A 20,011-nucleotide genomic window follows, 5' to 3' on the forward strand; every position below is an offset into this window, starting at 1 on the left:
CCCCTGGGATCCACAGGGATGCAGAGATCCATGAGCAGCCCCTGGGCATCCACAGGGATGCAGAGATCCATGAAAAGCCCCTGGGATCCACAGGGATGCAGAGATCCATGAACAGCCCCTGGGGAGGTGCCCAGGCTGGAGCAGGAGGGTGCTTGGAGGAGCCTGTGCTCCAGGGGCAGATCCCTGGAGGATGCTCTGCTCCAGGGGCAGATCCCTGGGGGAAGCTCTGCTCCAGGGGCAGATCCCTGTGCTCCAGGGGCAGATCCCTGGGGGAGGCTCTGCTCCAGGGGCAGATCCCTGGAGGATGCTCTGCTCCAGGGCAGATTCCCAGTGCAGAGAGGGGCCTAGCTCCCAGGCTGGAGCAGCCTGGCCCTGCAGGTCTGCAGCCCTGGCAGGGGGACCCAGGCCCAGCAGTCTGGGCAGCGCTGTCTGCCCTGGGGGCACTCACACTGCAGCAGCTCTGGCAGCTCTGCTGCTCAGCAGGGAGATTCCATCCACGCTGGGGAACTCACGGGGAGCTGTGTCCCGTGGGAGGGACCCCAGGGTCTCACAGGGGAAGGGCTCCTCTCCCAGAGCAGCAGGAGAAAGCCTCAGGTGACAAACTGACCAAACCCCCACACCTGCCTCCCTGAGTTGTAGGGGGGAAGGACAGAGGGGCTGAGACTTTAGGTTCAGCTCCACAAGGTCTGTGGTGGGAACCATAAACATTTTCTCAATGCACTTTATAAGGGCAGGAGCTCTCTGTACTTACCAGATCAGATCCTGAGCTGCTTTCATCTCTCCTTGCTCTGCTGCCTTCAAATGAAACATGACAGTTTAACAAGTTAGAATTCAGCAAGTGCTCTGCATTAATTTGATGCTCATGGTGTTGTTTCCTGTCACAAGTGAGGTTGCTGTACCCCACTTGCATTTACAAAGGATTTTGTTTTTGTATGAAATGAATTTTGCAAATGTTAGCTCTCAGCTCCAAATAAATACCTCAGGCTAATTTATTATGTATGTACTAGCATTATATTTATAAATCAAAGCTTAATTTTCTTGAGGTCTAAATAATGGGTTGAGAGACTGGTAGGAAAAAGCCACAAAGCTTGTATAACCAAGTATGTTACCTACTTAATTTACATGTTTTTTTTCCCCTAAGTACATTTTTTACTTGAATACATATTAATAAAATTTAAAACATACTATAATGGTGAACATGGACAATATCAATAACATATTTTTATTATATAGAAATCACATTAAATAACTGTATACTTCCCTAAAGATTTTTCATGTAACTTACTAGGAGGAAAAGACAAATGCTATGAAAGATAAGTCTGAAGGTGGTAAAATGCCATGTAACTCACAGGATTGACTGTAAAACCAAGACTAGCATTACAAAATTTATTTAAAACATAGAGAAAATTAATACAAACCAATAAAAAGCTAACAAGGAACCCTAATACATTTAGCCTATCTGTCCTCCACGTAGAAACACTGATTCAGCATTTTATTTTATCATGAAAATGATGGAACTGTGAATCTGGCTGAAGTGTAGCTACATATGGGAGCAGCAGCACATCCTTAAAAAGCGAGTTGTTTGGTACAAGGGCTCTTGAGTAGGAGCATCTGTGTGCAGTGCAGAGCAGAACCCCTGGGTTCCCTCCTGGGTGGCAGGAGTGCTAAACCACTGCAGCTCTCAGCCAGGGAACCTGGGGCAACGTTCCACACATGGCCATTTAATTTGGCATCAACTCAGAAAATTCAATCCTAGGAAGTTTATCAAACCCAGTCTGTGTGTGTCCTCACTTCCTGCTTTTCCCCTATTTTTATTTATTCAGACTGAGAGCTGTGTGTGCTCAAACACAGCACCTACATTTTCACTATTATCTGTGATGGTTTCTGAAAAAAATAGAAAGTAGACATCTTATTACTCTGCCAGTTCTCACTGCTTTCTTCCCTTGAGAATAGTTTTTGTACTTAGCTAAATTGTGTATATTTGCTAAAGATATACATGTATATAACACAGTGACAAAGGTCAGAAAGCCTCCAATTCCTGTATGCATACACTTTATGCATGCACATGTGGATAATTTAAAAGTTTTTTAATAGTATGTGTGAATTCTTTTTGAGATATTTATATGTAGGTTAATAAATTCAATACCTGCATACCTCTCAAATTGGACATCCCATAAACAGTTGGGTTTTTTTTCACTTTCATCCACTAGTATTCATTTCTTCTTGGTGGAAAGGGATTATTGGAACTTTTTTTAAAGGAAACACTCATTCCAGAGTGTTCTTCTCCAAAACTTGTCTCTAAACTGGGACAAGCTCTGCTTTCTCTACATCCCTATATTTTTATCAAGGAAATAAGAACTTGTACATAATTTTAAAATATTTTCCTCAAGGAAGTAAGAATTTGTGCATATTTCTAAAATAATTCAGTCTGCATTGCTTGTTTTATATTACACTACTTGAGTGTACTTCTATCAATTTAGGAATTGCAAATGTTCATTAAGTAATTTCTCCAGTCAGAGGGACTGGTTTTGAAATTTATAGCAAGCTATGCTCCACAGAATCAAAAATCAACCATCCTGGTATGATTCTCACTTCTTCTGGCTCTTGCCATATACTAAAAACTTAAATCTTCCCCATTTTGTAGAAAGAGAACTTCCTTTCTGTTCTCAGTAAAATTCCCTAAATAATCTATATTTTCATTAATTTATGACTTTGGGTTTTTTAATTAGTACTATTTAGGAAGAGTAGACTGAAAACCTGAAAGACTATATTATTCTTGCATTATCATACCAGCATAAACATTATAAACAATAATTTAAGCCATGAGAAAAAAAAATAATTTAAATGTATAACAAATTGATGTAGTATTTAAATATATTGTCATACATATAGCAATGCATTTATGAAACCTATAAAATTTTGACTATTAAAAATTCTTCAAAAATTATAAAACAATAAAAGGCAATTTTGAAACAACCTCAAAAGTAACTGTATTTTGAACACAACACAAAAACCAAGATTTGCTTCTCATCTAAAATACATTTCTAAGGTAACTCATTCTGCTGAGTTGAACCCTATTTGCACCATTAAACGACAGATTTTCGTCTTTTTTTTGGTATGTTAGCCATGCTTTAGAATGTGTGAAAAATATGTGAAAAATCATTCTTTATACCTAGCACCTAGAGGTTAACCACTTTGAGCATTCTGACCTGGATTTTAAAGAGGAAAAGAAAGGGAAGTCACCTTTAATGCTAACAACATCATTGCCTCATTAAAAATTAATACATTACTGGATTCTAATAGAAGAATTTATCATGGGAAAGTGTCTGCTTCTGGTGAAATTTATAAATTGTGCTATTAAGATGAATAGTACTTATTCAAATTACTCTTAAATATTTAAAATATAGTATCATGAAATTCTTGTCTAAGTTCCTCTGGCTTGTTTTTGTTCAGGGCTCAGGTCTGGTGTTGTAGTAGGTGAGGGGAGAATTTGGGAGTTCAAGTGTGAATAAAATGATGGAAAGTCACATTCTGAGTGAGTCCAAACTTCACAAAGTCCTTACAGTTGTATATAATGTCAGATTAACAGATAATTCGGTTTGTTTTTCATAATATAAATAATAATTGATGGAGCTTACCACGTAGAAGTGTATTAAAAATGCATTGGGAGTGGCAGAAATAATTATAGGCTCATTTTCTCATTGTTATCATTGAAGATTTATTAGCATTTTAATTTTTATTCCTGTGTTTTGTGATGTTTACAGCTCAGGTGTAAAATGTTACCTGATTATGGCAACTTTTGCAGCAGGAGGTTTCTCACATATGTCCTTGTGTTGTCTCTCTGTAGAGAGCTGTGTGTCACCTACACAGTGACTCACCCAGCTGATCCTGGAATTTTGGGTTACATTAGAATATTTGTATTGTTCTTCCAGAAAAAAAAAAACCAAAACTGAATGGAGAAGGAGGAGATGTAAAAGGTAATTTTCTTATTTTCAAGACTTAAGTTCCATTTTTCTGCTACACTTTGTTAAGTAACAATAAACAGCATGTGTTTCAGGGCTCTTTGAGTCTTATTTAGATGGCCTCTCCAGGGTTAATTTCATATCTCTTGTATAATAAATGATGTGCATAATGGAAATAAAATAATTCTGATAGCAGTAAGTGACCTTTGGAGGACTTTGGGGAAGTAAAAACTGATAAAAGTATAGATTGAGTAAATAAAAGCTCTTCCAAGTGCAGGAGAGTTGTCTCTTGTAAGAGCTGAAATCTGGAGCCACAGTAAATTGTTTGAAATTTGTTGAAATGCTTACGGTCTTCAAAGTCCAGGATCTTACCCCAAGACTTCAGCAGAAGTGCTGATGCCTCAGGTTTGAGCTTTCATATTTTTCAGATTCTGAGCTGCTTTAGTGTGCACTTCTGAGCTTCACATTAGGGGATGGTGAGCTCTCTTCAGAGAAGAGAACAATTCCTGCTCTAGCTGGGGACCAAGGACAAATGATCCAAATCTCAGACCCAAGAGCACAAACCATGTGGGCTGAAGAGAGAAAAACAAGAGGGATGGGAGTTCATAATAACCTAAAGCTGTAATTGCACAATTAACTCCAATATGCAAATGGAGCAGAACTTATAAAAGTGAGAGACCCTGTGACCAGTTGTCTATTTTGTGACCATTTTGGTTCAGCTTGGGTGTAGCCCTGGCTGGGCTCTTGTGCTGCCCAAGGTGGATCCATTGAGGCCTTTTAAGAAATCCTTACTTTATTCTTTAACTCCATCCAGCCTCTGTTCTAGGTCAGCATCCACAAGGCATCACAGGAACAGGAGGAATTAGTGCATCATTGACTGCCAAGATGCACTATTGATCCTTCTGTGGCTTCCAGTCAGCTGCCAGCATTCAAGAAGGCAGATGGCACCACTGCCATCATCTCCCAAGTGCCTAAAGCTGCTCTGCACTCAAGGGAACACTTCCCAAGAATTGACTCAGATCCTCACCCTCCAAACAGTCCAGGACACAGAAGGATTGTCAGAGGCTGTTCAAGTCCTGCACTGTGCAAAACCCCCCACCCTGCTTCCATCCCTCCCTAAACTGATCAGTTCCTTGCCATCATTCTGCTGTCACATATTTCAGAACTTCTGTGTTTGACCTGGAGCCTCTCACCTAATCACCTTGTTCCCACTTGTGTTTCAGCTTTTAAACTGTAGGAAACAAGCCACATTCCAAAAATTGTCTAAATGGGGAAATGTCCTTACAACTCACAGAAGTGATGATAAATCCATCAGTCATGGGATCACCTGCATGCTTAATCTCCTTCTACACACTTTGAAGAAAAGTACAAAGGGAGTACAGGTAATGTGATTTCACAGACTGAAAGGTCAATAGCTTTCATACAAGGCCTGTAGCAAAATACTGTATTGTATTTGCCCCTAAAGATTCTCTTTTCCTTGTATTATATTCAACATTCACAAAGGCCCTAAAGTAATTTTTTCAAAAATAGGTATTTCTATTTCAAAAGTAATATTTTACTAAAAACGTAGGCAAGTCCCAAAATATTAAGTTTCCTATTATTCTCCCCCAATTTTTCTTTTGTTTAGCACTTAGGCCTTAACTTGGGTCTAAAAGGCTGCAGGCTCCAATTAAATAGGAAGCCTGTAACAACAGGAGCTTCCCATCAGCAGATGACAATAAAGACTGCAGAAGAAAGATTTTATTGCTGCCTGATCACTGCAATGACAACACAGAAATAGGGCAATTGCCACTTGCTGTTTTTCCTTTTTTTCTAAGGAAGTTTCTTATATAAAGAGTAACTATACAGTTCATCCTTTATGACTTATTCTTTAGGCAAAGAGAAAAGACTGCCAAGTGAAAATCATAAAATAAACTCCCCCTCAGCAGAGCAGCTTTTTTCTTTTATTTCTTTTTCTTCCCTCAAATTTTAATCCCTTGGAATGCTGGGCTAGTCATCACCTCCCAAGGGAATGTGTCTTTACTGGTTATTTCTCAAAACATTCAATTCTGCCCCTTCTTCACCCCAAAATTAAAGTCTTCTGCAAATGTAATACTTTCCAGAAGGAAGCAACTTCTGGGACTACTGTAAAGAATTCCAGAGCTGTCAATGGAGTGACCAGAGAACACAGAGGCAAATGAAAATATATTGGAATAAATCATAACACAAGGAAATAAGAATAACTGTATTATTACATAGAAAATGCCGACCTGCATTTTCAGAGCTGCACCACAGGGTTATAATAAATGCAGCAATGGGCTGCTTCCTTCATAGGAATCTCAGCATTTCAAGGTATGATAAAGGAATAGAACTATTGCCAGGAGCTAAGCTGAGAAAATAGAACCTCAGTCCTTGAGAAGAACAGAAAGGTCCCCTGAAAGTATTCTGGAGCATGCTGTATATAAAATGGATGGATATCTTTCAATACATACATTTATTGCCTAGAGTCTTCACTGGGAGCACCCCAAAGATGTAGCCATCTATTAAAAGAGCCAAAACAAATACTGCACCTTGTAACCTCCCTTACTGCCTTCTCAAGTAAAAAGAATTTGCTAAAACACGCTTGGTGCACTTTAACTAATTTCTTTAACTAAGAAATCCTCTTCTCCAAACAAAACTGAAAGAACATTAAATTGTGCCAGAGAGACGATATCAAAGAACCTCACAAACACAAAATACACCATATGCCTCACTGTAAAGGGAGAGTGTCTGTGAACAAGCTCATCAGTTTTGTGAGGCACGTGCCAAAACCCTGAAAGAAATTGCTGCAGTTCCCTGTTGGAAGCTGAGAGTTATTGACCAAACCAGACTTGGAGACCTTCCATCTTGTTAAAGGTGCTAATGATTCATGTATGCAATTTTTGAAGAAAGAAATGGTCTTCAGCAGTGAGTTTGATTTTTCTGTCAAGAAGTCAAACTGCACTTGAAGTTGTGCAGTGCTGTTATCTTAGTGAGCGTGCTGAGACACTTCAGAGAAAAATTATAATTTGATATAGTCCCTAAACAATTTGCCTTCAAAACAGACAGATACATATGAAGTTTCTGCCTCCTGTACACCCCACTTTTTAGACCAAGTACTTTCATTAATGCGCTCACCATCACTGTGCCACAACACTACAAGAACCTATAAAAAAGCACTTGCAAAGTTTAACATCATCAAAGTTTAACAATACCAAAAGCCTTCCCAAACAGGTAGGCAAGGGATCACTTGTGTCAGGTGATCCTGTTTTTATGCATTTTTTATGCAAAGCCATGGAAAAATTGTGCTGCAGTATGTTTGCCTGTCATATTTCCTGTCATGTTGGAAAAATAAGTAGCTTGGAAATGTGTTTTCTGTTTGTTTACAGACGTTTCCATTAGACCCAGGGAAAGCAGAGAGGGAGATGGTTGTGTCTCATGTAGGAAAACGCAGTTGTTAAGCAGACACAGGAGGATAAGAACCTTTTACCTCTGCATGTATTATGACCCTACACTTTAAAAATATTTTCCTCATTTTCATTCATTTTCTGGAGTTTCTAATTAAGGGTCACCAATCAATAAATCTTTCAAAAAGACATACTCAAAGTGGAGAAGAGGAAAAAGGAGAATTGAGTATATTACTGGGTGGAGGAAGGGGAAGAGTGAGAAGCTAAAACCTCACCTCTCTGGGCTAGGATCCAGAATATGTGGATAATCTCAGATAGGTCTCTGGTTTCCAACACTACAGCTGAAAATTCTGCTAGTATCCTGTCCAGAATCACAATCCTGACAGCACACAGTAAAACCTAACGTGAGCAGTAATCATTCTCAGGGACAATGGAGCAGTCAGATCACTTTAGTCAAGACAAAGTAGTCTCAAAGTGTAACATTTTGTTCTAAAGAAGAACTACTTTTCAATAAATAGTTACACATAGTATGCCTTGTGAATTGCAGAAACATGAAAAAAAAATCAAGAAAGATAAATCAGGTTTGCTGTGAAAATTCCTCTTGCAAATCTGGTGGGTAGTTGGTCTAGGCAAACTCTATTTAGAAAACAAAATGCATGGAAGGACATGCTTTGATCTCAGATCCCCCAACTGGGCATAAATAAAATATGTAAATCATTGCCACAAAGAGAATACGCAGCAAGTTAATCCTGCTCAAAGATCATAAATGTGTAGTAAAAGGAAAATATATTCCTCAAAGAAAGATTTTCTAAATTAACTTTGACAGTAAGCCAAAGTTTAAATCAGGAAGTATTTAATCATGTATTGGACATGCTGCATTTTTCCTGGGCTTTTTCTTTCTCTTTTTTAAACCATACTTCATCATGTAGCTGTGTCCCAGACAGAATAACAGGCTTTTTCATGGTAAAGACACAGAAAATTGCAGAATTATGTTTGATGCAAGTCCTACACTGCAACGTTCCAAAAACCTCTTTACTCCACTTAGCCAACCCACCAGATTTATTAGTTCAACATCTGTCCCATAAAACTTCCTTCAAACCTGAAATGACATTATCACATTGTAAATTCACCAATACAGACTAAGAACAAAACATTGGAATTATATGAAACCCTGGTGCTGTGAAAAAATTGCTACAGCAAGAGGCAATGATGCTTCAACCTGACCTTCCCAAAATGGTTTGCTACTGTTACAAACCCCCAGCATTCAAACTCCTGGCAGAATTTTTAATTAATCCAGGTACATAGTAGTTTTCCAAAGGAAATGCTGGAGGCACAGCCAGAACACCATCAAACCTAAACTGGGTACTCTCAGTGTACACACACACTCTGAGCAAAAACAGTTGCAGAACAATTGCAAATAGCAGAAGTTTTCCTAATTAAAACAAACAAACAAAAATTAAAAGCATTTGAGTGGGGAAAAATTTCTAAATTATTCTGACTTCTTGGTACCTTTCATGATAAATGGCACATGTGGGCTTATTTTTTAGCCATAGCTCTGCTAAGCAAATAGGGAGAAGTTTGTTTTAAATTCATACATTTAAGTGAAAAATACAGCACTGCTTTGGACTTCTTCATAGGCAAGAATCATAGCAAGATTTCCTTTAAGTCCAAGACAGCCTTCTGTAGGTTTTTGGAAGGGAATTTCCAGCCAGATGAATGAGAGATCCACAAAAGAAATCACACAATCTAATTAATTCCCTGCTGGCAGAGGCTCCAACATCTCCATGGCTCAAGCCACTTACCCAGGGAAGCCCCAGCACTCACAGAGTCACTGAGCTGGGAAAAGAGCTCCAAGAGCATGGAGCCCAGCCAGTCCCCCAGCACTGCCGTGTTCACTGCTAAAAAATATCCCCACAGCAACATCCACACGGTTTTGAGCACTTCCAGGGATGGTGATGCCTTATTTCAAACATTGCTGCACCCAGCTCTACACCAGCAATTTGTTAAATGCCAGCAGCACAGAGTAGGGGTTAATCCCAGCTGCTAATTACTGCCCAAATGAGCTCTGTCACACCCAGTCACTTGTGGAGACCAAACTTCCACCTGGTGCAGCACAAACCTCTCAGATCTGGGGCTGCTCCCTCTGATTTCTTCCAAAGATGAGTAGGACTTGTACACCCTGATGCTTAAGAATGCATAAACCACAGGCATTGAATTAAAGTCAGAAAGAAAGAGAGGAAGAGAAAATAGGAGAGGAAAAGAGGAAGAGAAAATAAGAGAGGGGAGAAGAGAAGAGAAGAGAAGAGAAGAGAAGAGAAGAGAAGAGAAGAGAAGAGAAGAGAAGAGAAGAGAAGAGAAGAGAAGAGAAGAGAGAGAAGAGGAAAAACTGGAGGATGCTGTGGACATCCCAACACTCTCCATCTCCTGCTCCTTGGGGCTCTCCTCCCTTGTTTGGGAAAGACAGGAGAGACTGCAGAGGCTGCAGCAGGTGGAACAACCAGATCAAAGCTGGGAAAAGCTGAAGTCCCTCTTTCTTTGGCAGTGCCTGTTCCTCTCACTGCTCCAGCTTCCCCTGGAGCCCAGGAGCAAACACCCTGCTCTCCTCAGGACACTTGCTGAGCTCCCTCCTGTCTGCCTTTGCAGGCCTTTCCATCCATCCTGCTTCACATAAACACCCAGGGAAGGAGACAAGAAGACAAAAGGATAAGAAAAGTCATGAGCTTCTTTTCAGTAGGAAAGGAGTGAACTGAGTCACACTGCTATCCTTCACAGAAATACAATCCTTCTGGGGAAACTCCTCTGTTAAGAGGCTTCATCCAGGGAAACAAAATACTTCCAATAAGCCTTGAAGTGATGTTTGTTAATTCTAGTCAGGTGGAAGCAGAGAATCCATGGAACTGTCCTGTGTGAGGCTTTGGGGCTTGAGGGATTCCTGAACACCACACATTATCTGCAATGAAACTTAGAAAAGCCCCTCAAAGTAGAACTCAAAATCCTCAGAAAACAAGGAAAGCACCTCATGGAGGTCATCTGGAATAAGGGGATTCCCTATGCCAAATAAGACACCTGTAAAGGACCTAAATTCCGAAACTAATAACCTGCTGTTCTAAAAGATTCCACTTAATCAGGCAAAGCATCTCATCTGTGAGGAATATCTTTGGATGAGTACAGGAGCTCCTGAAGTCTGCTGAGTTCAGGAGAAAGAGAACACAGCATCCAGGTTTGCTTTTAGCATTTTTCAAGAAGGAAAAGTCACGCAGCAGAACCAGACAAATACGTGCAGCGCCTAAGAATGAACACAGATGAAAATTCTGTTCTCAAGAAATAATGTAACTAGGAAAAATTTTAATACAACAATGCATCCACTTAGAGCACAAGTTTGAAGAGATAATTGATGTTTTTGTTTCAATAGACAAGGAAGAAGCAACTAAGACCCTTCACAATAGTGAAGGATTTAGGCAAATATTTATCAAATCTACTTTACTAAAGTTGCCATAATTCTAAATGTTACAAGTCAAGATTAAGCCATATTTCAAAAAGAATAATTTATACTAAAGATACATTTCTAAAGCATATTCACACAGGAAACATGCTTGGAAGCGTGGCATATTAAAATGGGAAAGCCTCACTTTAACACACCTGAGTCCATCTAGGCAGCTGCAGTAATAGGGGAACAAACAATAGGGAAGTGCTTTTTTCTTTTTTTTACACCAGGACTCACAAAGTTGGAGCACAGAACTTTTCTGTGTTTTGATGGTAGGACAAAAAAGTGAGCTCAATATTTGAGTAGCAGAGATGGCTCTGCCATTCCTACCAGGAGATACAAAGCACCATGTTGCTTTATAAAAGGCCAATGCTACGGGCCACAAATTGCCCCGAGAGTGGGAGTGGGTTTATACAGACATTGTTCTTTTGGTGAATACCCTTCAGCTCCTCTCAGAGAGATGAAAAGATCTTTTCATCTGCCAGGAGCTGGTTTTGAACAAAAGGGGCTTTCCTATGCACTGAAATACAGGCAAAAATAGTTAACAATTTAAATGTGGGACTGCTGGGCAAGGCAAAGAAACAAGAAACAAGGATCCATAAGCAACTTTGCCTATCCAGTATTCTTCTCATTTCCACAGAATTAAACCAAATTCTGCCTAGTCCTTTTCCACCCCTGGGAGACTCATTCCATCATCCCCTAATTTCCTCTTGCAAACCATCCAGAGTGATCTTTCCCTGACTGTGCTCAGTGAATCCCCAAGGAAAGGACAAATACCCTCCACTGCTCCTCCCCATGAGTTTTCTCTGCTCCAGCCACCTCTTAGCAGAACTCAGGGTACAACAGGGACACGTGAGTGAAATCATCCTTTAGTTAGCTGAAACTTAAATAAAAAACCTGACACAGAAACTCAGTGGGGGCTGATGGTAATAGAGACACAGACCTAAAATAGGCATAATTCTAGTTTGCTAGAAGAGGATATGATTTGTAAACTGAATATATATCTGGGAGAGATTTGGAGCTGGCAGGCACACCCTCTAGACCATTACATTAAAATAGATGAAATTAGGTCCAGACTGATTTAAAGACAACATAACTGCCCAGTCTCACATGAAATATAGATGTATAGATTATGATTTCCAGGAATACTTCCAAGGAAATTAATTTTAGCTCTTAAAACAGAGCACCCAGGACAGCACATTTCCAGCCTGTTTAAACAATTAGAAGTGACTGAGGAAAGGAGAAGTTCATTGCATAAATAGAAAAATATACAAGCTAAATAGAAATCCTGCTGCTGGCACGAGAAAAATTAACCCCCTAAGCAGAGGAAGTAAAGATTTGTTTCTGTATGTTTGGAACAAAAAAACAAAGGCAGCTCTGCACATCTTAATTCTCCATCTCACTTTCCTGAGATTCTTTTCCAGGGGAGACTTGACCAAGCATACAATTGTATAGATTTGTTTTCACTAGGCATACCTTATCTGGAATTAATATCTCTGGAAATAGACTAGAACTTAATGGAAATGGATTTAAGGAATGTTTAATTTCATATGAGAAACATCACTGCAAGCCCTCATTAATGTATGTTCCCAGATGACAGCCATATAGAAATTAATATAGAACTTAAACTGCAGAATTAATTCAGGACAAGCTCATAATTTTTTCACCAGAAAACAAGAAATAAGACTACTTGGATGAATAAGACTACCTGAATGAACTGATGTCAGAGTTGTTGCTTATTTGCAAGTAGATAAAGTAAAACTAACCAGCTTCTTAAAAGTGCTGCTGAGCACATCACAAAGGGGAAAGCACAGCTCTGCAGGGTTTTCTGGCATGTTGAGCCCTGCATGGCTGTGGGGTCTGAAGCCAGGACAAAGGCTAGATTTCACAGAAATATATTGTTTTATCTCCTGGCCACTTACAAAGTTGAATTAATGGGACATAGAGGCAGGGGGTTTATCTGAGGATGCAGAGCCTTCTGTGCAAGTCCTCACTAGGGAGCACAGCACAAGCCATCTCTGTGCACTCTTGTCCATATGTGGGGCTGAAGATTTCAATTTACTGTGCACACACTCAAAATAACTTTGCTGAAAGTAACTCAAAATCAGATTTTAAATAAATAAATGAGCAAGTCACTTTTGGCCAAAGATGACTTTCTGTGGATAGAAAGTAATAATTGTTGGCATTTTCTATCAAAACTTTGTAAAGACTCATCAAAGAGATCCCTTTGTTCTAGCACTAAGCAGAAGGATGAGAGAAGAAAGACTGGATTTCAGTATATTGTGACAAAACTCAGCAGGAACCTCTACAGGAAGAGCTACAAAGTGTATTTCATTTGAAGCAGTGAATTTTAATAGGAATTTCATTTGACACATGCCTGTACACTGTGTGATAATCTCCAGTCTGTTTATTCATCAGCTGGAACTCCGGATGTGAATGTGAAGGTGACAGGAACTCTGAGTTTGATGCTTCCAAATTTTAAATTGCCCTTTTTATGGTTCTTCATTCAAACCCGACTTTCCCAGGGAAAAGTAAACCAATCTGTTTTATTTTCTCTATGATATTAAGCATGAAAAGAAATCCTAGTTCCTAGCTGGAGCAGTAGTGAATAGGAAAGATTTTATGCTATTTACATCAGTTCAGGAGTTTGTCTAAGTGACACACAGAGAGAAGGATCATCAATGTAGCAAAACAACCCCACATACAATGATTGAACATTTAGCCCAAAGGCCTTCCTGTTGGTCCTGATCCAGACAAACATCTTCCAAAAGCATCTTTTTTTTTAAACTATCTGGGATAGCCTAATTCCAGTCATAAGTAAATGTACTGTGAATTGTTTTAATGTGATTTACTGAGGGGTTGGACAGGCTCGGAGAACTGATAATGGATGTTATGGAGAAAAACTGTGTGAATTTCTTTGAAATGAAAGGCAAACCAAGGATTTGTCAGTTCTAATTCCAGTTTTCTGGGATGTGAACCACAGATAGTTTAAAAACAGAAAATCATTGTGCATAATCTCCATGAGATAAAATTTTTTCAGTACTTAATTTTTAAACCAAAACTCTAAATAGAAAACAGGTAAATAGGCCTTGAAAATTATTTCTAAGGGCTACATAATATCCAAATAGCAGTTTTCTACTACCCAGAGAAACATCATTGCAGGCATAGCAAGATATGTTTTCTTGTGTTCCACAGGCATTTAACAGGAATAATAAATTTCTTTCTGTGTGTTATTTATCCAGAGAAAGAATTAAATAGATTATCCATCCAGGGCTTTCCCTGCAGCTTGAATTTTCACTGGACTAGTAACAAAAATAAAGACTCATATCCTTGTACTGCTTGGACTCAGTGATCTTAAGGATTTTTTCCAAACCATGTGATTCTCTTATTCTATCTCCTTGGTGGTTAGGTCTCAGCATTTTCTTCCAGACTGTGGATATTTATTCCATTCTTCCCTGTGGGATTAATGGAAGCACAGGCCCCTCACCCAGCTCTTGCACAACACCTGTAAAGGAAAATCAAATAACAACATGATTTCCCTACAGAGCACAAAGACCTTGTCTCCTTTACTCTTTTAGATATTAATTAACATTTATTCTCTTAAAAACTGCTCTGTAGATCTTGGGAGTAACCAATGATGTCGCGTTATGTATCAGTTGCTATGGTAACTAATCCTTTCTAAAGGGAAGAAACAGAACAAATTTGTAGGACTCCATATTTTACTATGAACAAGGGTTGTCACTAAATAGTCTTTATTTTTTTACTCTTGTTTATAAATTATCACAACTGGCTTAGATTTAGAATGTGCATTTTTTTTTTACAGTCTGAATATTCTGAGCTTCTTGTTTTCATGAAGTGGCAGAAAAAAGAAGTTAATTCTAGATCTTGGATTGATTTTTTAAAAAAATTATTTGTGTGAAGGTATAATATCATTGAGCAGTCCTTAAGAGACATATTTTGGGATGAAAATGGCTGCATTTCACAGAAAAAAATTACATGTAGTGAAGAACTTCAGGCAAATTTTAATATATTTTAACATATTCTCTATTTCTGTTTCTTTGTCCTGAACCAGAGAGGTTCAACAGGACTGGCAAGGTCCTTCATGTCTCAGCCACTCTGATCCCACTGTAGCCTCCATCTTGCAGTGGGATATCAACCTACTCCTTTCACAATTAATTTCTGAGATATCTTTTACTGAGGCCTCAGGATTTCTGAAAATTTTTCTTCAAAGAAAAGCATGAGCATCAATTTCCTGAAGGAGACATTTCCTTCTACCTGATCTCTGTCAGCCTACAGGACTTCTGCCCAGAGAAGTGGTAGTAATAGTCTTCATAAAAATATTAAAAAAAAATAAAAGATGCTACTTTGTGGGTGTGTCTTTATCCCAGTGTAAGACAAACAGAGCATTTTGGGAGTGCTGCTCTTGAGCCTCTGAGAGCAGAGCTACTGCAAGGGCATCCCCTGAGCCCAAAGATAATACAAATATTCTAACAGAGACACGGCCATTCCCATTTTGAAATATGAGAAAATGTGATGGTGGTGGGTAGGAATGAACAGAATACCTTACTAAAAAAATCTCCCTATATAATCTCAAAAGATTTCTTATTTGCTTTTCTCAGCACTCTCCTCATCACTTCCGGACTTCACAACAGGACAAGAATCGTGAAGGAAACAACCTGATTCAAAGAGTTGTGTAACAAAAATATGCTTCATGTTGTTCAGACATACAGGAGAAAAGGTAAACAATTCAGCAAATTTATTAATAGGCTTTCTTATCAGTGTGCTGGCAAAGAAAGCTTGACCATTGCTAGGCTTAAAAATACAGAATAAGGTAATTTCTTCACTCTGCAGCCATTTAAAAAGTGGCTCCACTTGGTTTAGCTTTGAGCAATGGATTTACTTTCTCAGATTCACCAAATTACTCACCTGCTTCCAGCAGCCAGACAGGAGGGAAATGTAGCTCAGCTGTAGCAATACTTTCTTTCAAACGGTAGCAAGTCAGAATTAATCAGGGGCAGGAGATTCCTTAACCCTTCCAGCTGCTGACCCTGAGAACTGGAAACAAGCACAGAAAAATGAGGACTTGAGGTATTCTGTGGACTGCATCATTAAACTTCCAGATTTAGAACAAATTATAGAACAAATGTGTTTATTTCAGAAAATAATTCTATGATCATGACTTCTTTTCCAATACCTATAGCAAGAGCTGGATGAAATAATTTATTCCCTATGCTAAAATTCTCCATATCCCAAGAGATGCTTCAATGGAGACCAGATTTCTCTAGAGAAGCTCTAAATTTTCCTTATGGAAGATAAAATAACTATCATAAGAATTTTTTTTTTTTTTAATGTTTGAAAGCTGCAGTGTCAGCAGAGCAGCTGCAAGGGCAAAAGAAAACCAGGTAGAAAGTAGCCTTGAAGTGTGTTTGATAGGAATTCACCTAAAAGCTGTAGATTACTGAAAAAAAAGTGGCACATACAGACCTTAAGGGAAAGGGGAGAACTGCAAAAACTTCTGTGTTGGAACTCAAAATGTCTCTCAGACATTTTTAGAGGTTCCAGGCCTTGGTCAGAAGCATTTTAGACCCTGGCAGGCAGCTGGAAACAGCTGTGATTTTGAGTTTGAGCCATGGAATGAATTACTAACTTTGGAGGTGGAACAAGCAGTCACAAAAGGTTAGATAATATAGTAAAAGTAGTTACAAAACAGAGGGGAAATTTTTGTAGTATTGTACAGGGGGGTTTTAACACCTGTACAGGGGGTTTTTACTTTGTACATGGGAGTCAGAAGTTCTAAGATGGAGGAAAGTGGGCTGATCCTGTTCTTCCTCCTTCTTCTTCCTTGCTTCCATGTTCTTGGTGATGTTGGCACTCACAGATTGGTTTAGAGTAGAAAAGCACCATTTAATATAGGTAATAGGCATTGGGGAAAAAGTGTAACCATGTAACACGTAATGTACCATATAAAAGATAGAAAATCACCATTTAATATAGGTAATAGGCATTGGGGAAAACTGGAACCATGTAACACGTAATGTACCATATAAAAGAGAGCAGCAGCCCTGGGTGGGAGAGAAGAAGCAGTCGGGGTCAGAGAGGATGTCAGGGTGTGTGTGTGCCTCTGCCTGGGCTGTGAGCAAACCACAGCAGCTCAAGGAGAAAATCTTTTAGATAACTCACAATAAACTGCCTTGAGACTGAACATCAAAAGGCTGCTGAGCCTTTCTTTGGATGCATGGGTTGGAGGAGAGACTTTTCCACCACACGAGACCCCAAACCAAGCCCGGGGTTCTCACACTTGTGGAAGTTGGGAGGGTGGTTTGAGAGCAGCTCATCCCAGAGCTGAGGAGCTGAGCTCAGGCAGGGCAGGGTGCAGGAGCAGAGCAGCCTGAGGTAGTCACAGGGCTGCCAGGGCTCACCTTTTCCTGCCTGAGGAGCTTTTATAGCTCCCATCTGCACACTACCTAAGGGCTTGACACTGCTTTAACGTGGGTATCCTCAAAAGGAACCTGTGAGGCAGCAAAGCTCTAATTCTGCCATTTTACTGATAGCCTACTAAAACTGGAGACTCTGGGGAAGATCCTTAGTTGGCATAATTTTTCAAGGCTCTGTAAAAACCACTGACTGTCCAGTAAGGGGAGTGGAACTTGGATTATTTCAAGCACCTGAGGTTTTTCCCCCTATATGATTTGCTCAAGATCACACAGGCTGATGACAGTATTAGGAAATGAAACCAGTATTCTGAGGACTACCCACAACTGGCCCATCATTTTGTTTTTCATGTCTGATACAGGTATATGTGACTGAAGAAGAAACCTGAGCCTCAGGAGAGTAAAATGCATGATTTAAACAGATTTAGTTTACTTGGGCCGTGGCACCTTTTCCTGGTCCTCTGTAATTGTTTAACAATTGTTGGATCTGTTGGTTTGTTATGTTTTTTTTTGTTTGTTTGTTTGTTTGTTTGTTTTTTTTGTGAGTTTTTTGGGGGGACAGACTGCTATTCTACCAGCAGCAGAACTCCATGGAAGATGTTTGTTTCTCATGGAAATTAAGTTGGGAGACAAGTATAGAGAATTGAGGCTCTTTTTCCAAAATTAATAGTTCTTTTAAATGTACTTTCAGTAGCTTTATAGCAGTTTGAATTTCACAGTTGCTAAACATATGAAATATTGTGTGTCTTTTTTTATACTTTAGCAGCAAGAGGATAAAACTAAAAAACTTCCATTCCTGTGAATAGCAACTGCTATTCTATGACCCATCTTATCTGTTGATGGTAGCATCAACATCTGGCAGCCTTGAACAACATCCATTACATTTGAATTTTTCAGAGAGAGAACTTGAAACAATGAGCAGGGATGACAGATGTCAGTCACTGCCTCTGACAGGTCAAATGCAAATTTCTGCTTGAGCGGTTCAGCTTTTGCAGGAATTTAAAGCAAAGCAAGAATTATTACTACAGTATAAAATGACTTAAGGTGCACACAGTAAATGCCAAAGGCAGATATATATCCCAATAATATAAAATTACAGCCAGTCAAACTAAATACCAGCTAGGGGCAGCACAGGGAGTGTACAACTGTCTGTCAAGGCAGAAGAAGATTTGTGCTCTTCCTTGAAAATACTTTTACAGCAGTCAAAGACAAATCTTGATCTTGACAAAGAAGGTCTGATCTGACTTTTATCCTATCAATCAAGAGTCCAGTAGGTCCTAACTCAAATAAGCTATATCTTAGTTTCACCTTTGGACAAATACCATGTCATTTTCCTTCTACCATTCTGAAGAATGATTGATTTATGCCTTTTTTAGGGCTATAAGAAATAATATTTGGAAAGTAACTGATAGTATTGACAATTTCCTCCCCAGAAAAACATCAAGGTGACAAATACATTTGAAAATTTCTATTTCTAATGTTGGATGGTGTAGCAGAAAACTAATTAAAGATGTCACTTATGTTTTCTTTGTGCTAGGAAGACACTGCCAGCACCTCACCTATATAACAGAATAGGCCAGGTAGATTCTGCTCTCACACTGCACAGAACCCACAGTTGATAGTAAAAGGGTTTTAAAATCATGTGGATTAAGGGTTAAAAGGAAAAATAAGCTTAGTAGGCCCTGGAAAAATAAACACCCTAAGCACATGAAGAACTTGTACTTGCTAGAACTGCACCTGTACATGATAAATGATATAATTGTTAGATGTGATGATTATTTAGTAATTAAATATAATTACTGTTTAATCATAAGAATAATCATAAGAAACTGTGGTCAGGGACCTAAGAAAGATCACAAGAAACTCATGTCAATGTATACAATAGAACAATATAAGTTTAATAATTAATATATAAGTTATATAATGATAGAATATAAAATACGTTCAGCTCGAAAGCCGTGTCGGAGTCAGATTTGGGTCTGTACCCCTGATTCCCAGAGCTCTCAATAAAAGCACCTGCATAGAACCATATCCTGTGATTATGTGTGTTCCTGGACACTAACACAGTGAGCTCACCTGGAGGAAAGCTACAGCAGGAGAAAGGCAAAGCTGTGCAATTCCTTGGTAAGCTCACTGCCCACAAGGACTGTCCTTTCTGGCAAACAGGTTTGAGTCTAAATCTCCATCTCCTCTTCTTTTCTACTCAAGCCAGGATTTAGAAAGCAGGAAACACAGGATGAAAATACATCAGAAATACACAAGGCCAGCTGGGAGGAATGAAAGGTGAGAAAAATGTAAGAAGTTTTTCTACAACATTCATTCCAGTTTCTCTGTCATCAACTTCATTTCAGTCCATCTTTATTCTTGTATCATACCTTAATTCTGTTGGTTATCACATTTATCTGAATAGAAACATTTATAAAGTGTCAGACTCTACACCTCAGTTGTAAATCCCAGGAGTAAAAATCTGTAGACAGGTTTGTAGTGTATAGTACATCTATGTATAAAGCGTACATGCCATACCTCCTACTTCTTGATAAATAGACCCAAGAAAATTACTGCTCTGGAGTTCTTTTGTTTAAGAAATACAAAAGTCAGTATTATTTTAACAAGAGAGAATAAAAAGAATGCACAAATCAGTTTCTTAGTATAAAGGACAAAAGCAAGTAGGAATCCTAAGACCAGTTCAGAAGCTTCCTTCAAGAATTAGAAAAACAACCATATTGATTA

General features: G+C 39.0%; 1 protein-coding gene and 1 long non-coding RNA gene across 3 annotated transcripts in view; one reads left to right on the forward strand and one right to left on the reverse strand.

The window, feature by feature from the left end:
• Window positions 1-20,011, reverse strand: part of LOC110479923 (maestro heat-like repeat-containing protein family member 7) — an 86,733-nt gene that overhangs the window by 30,307 nt on the left and 36,415 nt on the right. Inside the window, exons 6-7 of one of the 2 annotated variants that reach the window (XR_014956605.1) lie at window positions 15,777-15,905; window positions 752-14,355 (exon numbers count right to left, since the gene is read on the reverse strand). The gene's annotated coding sequence lies outside the window, so the exon portion shown is untranslated. Of the gene's footprint in view, window positions 1-751; window positions 14,356-15,776; window positions 15,906-20,011 lie in introns of those variants that run through there. The other variant, XM_085584635.1, reaches the window with a different exon arrangement.
• Window positions 3,844-20,011, forward strand: part of LOC146766937 (uncharacterized) — a 52,622-nt gene continuing 36,454 nt past the window's right edge. The window contains exons 1-3 of the long non-coding RNA XR_014956609.1: window positions 3,844-3,977; window positions 5,186-5,344; window positions 19,490-19,564. This is a non-coding gene — a long non-coding RNA (uncharacterized LOC146766937). The remainder of the gene's footprint in view (window positions 3,978-5,185; window positions 5,345-19,489; window positions 19,565-20,011) is intronic.

This window comes from Lonchura striata, chromosome 7, assembly GCF_050655825.1.
Source record: "Lonchura striata isolate lonStrDom1 chromosome 7, ASM5065582v1, whole genome shotgun sequence".
Taxonomy (NCBI): domain Eukaryota; kingdom Metazoa; phylum Chordata; class Aves; order Passeriformes; family Estrildidae; genus Lonchura; species Lonchura striata.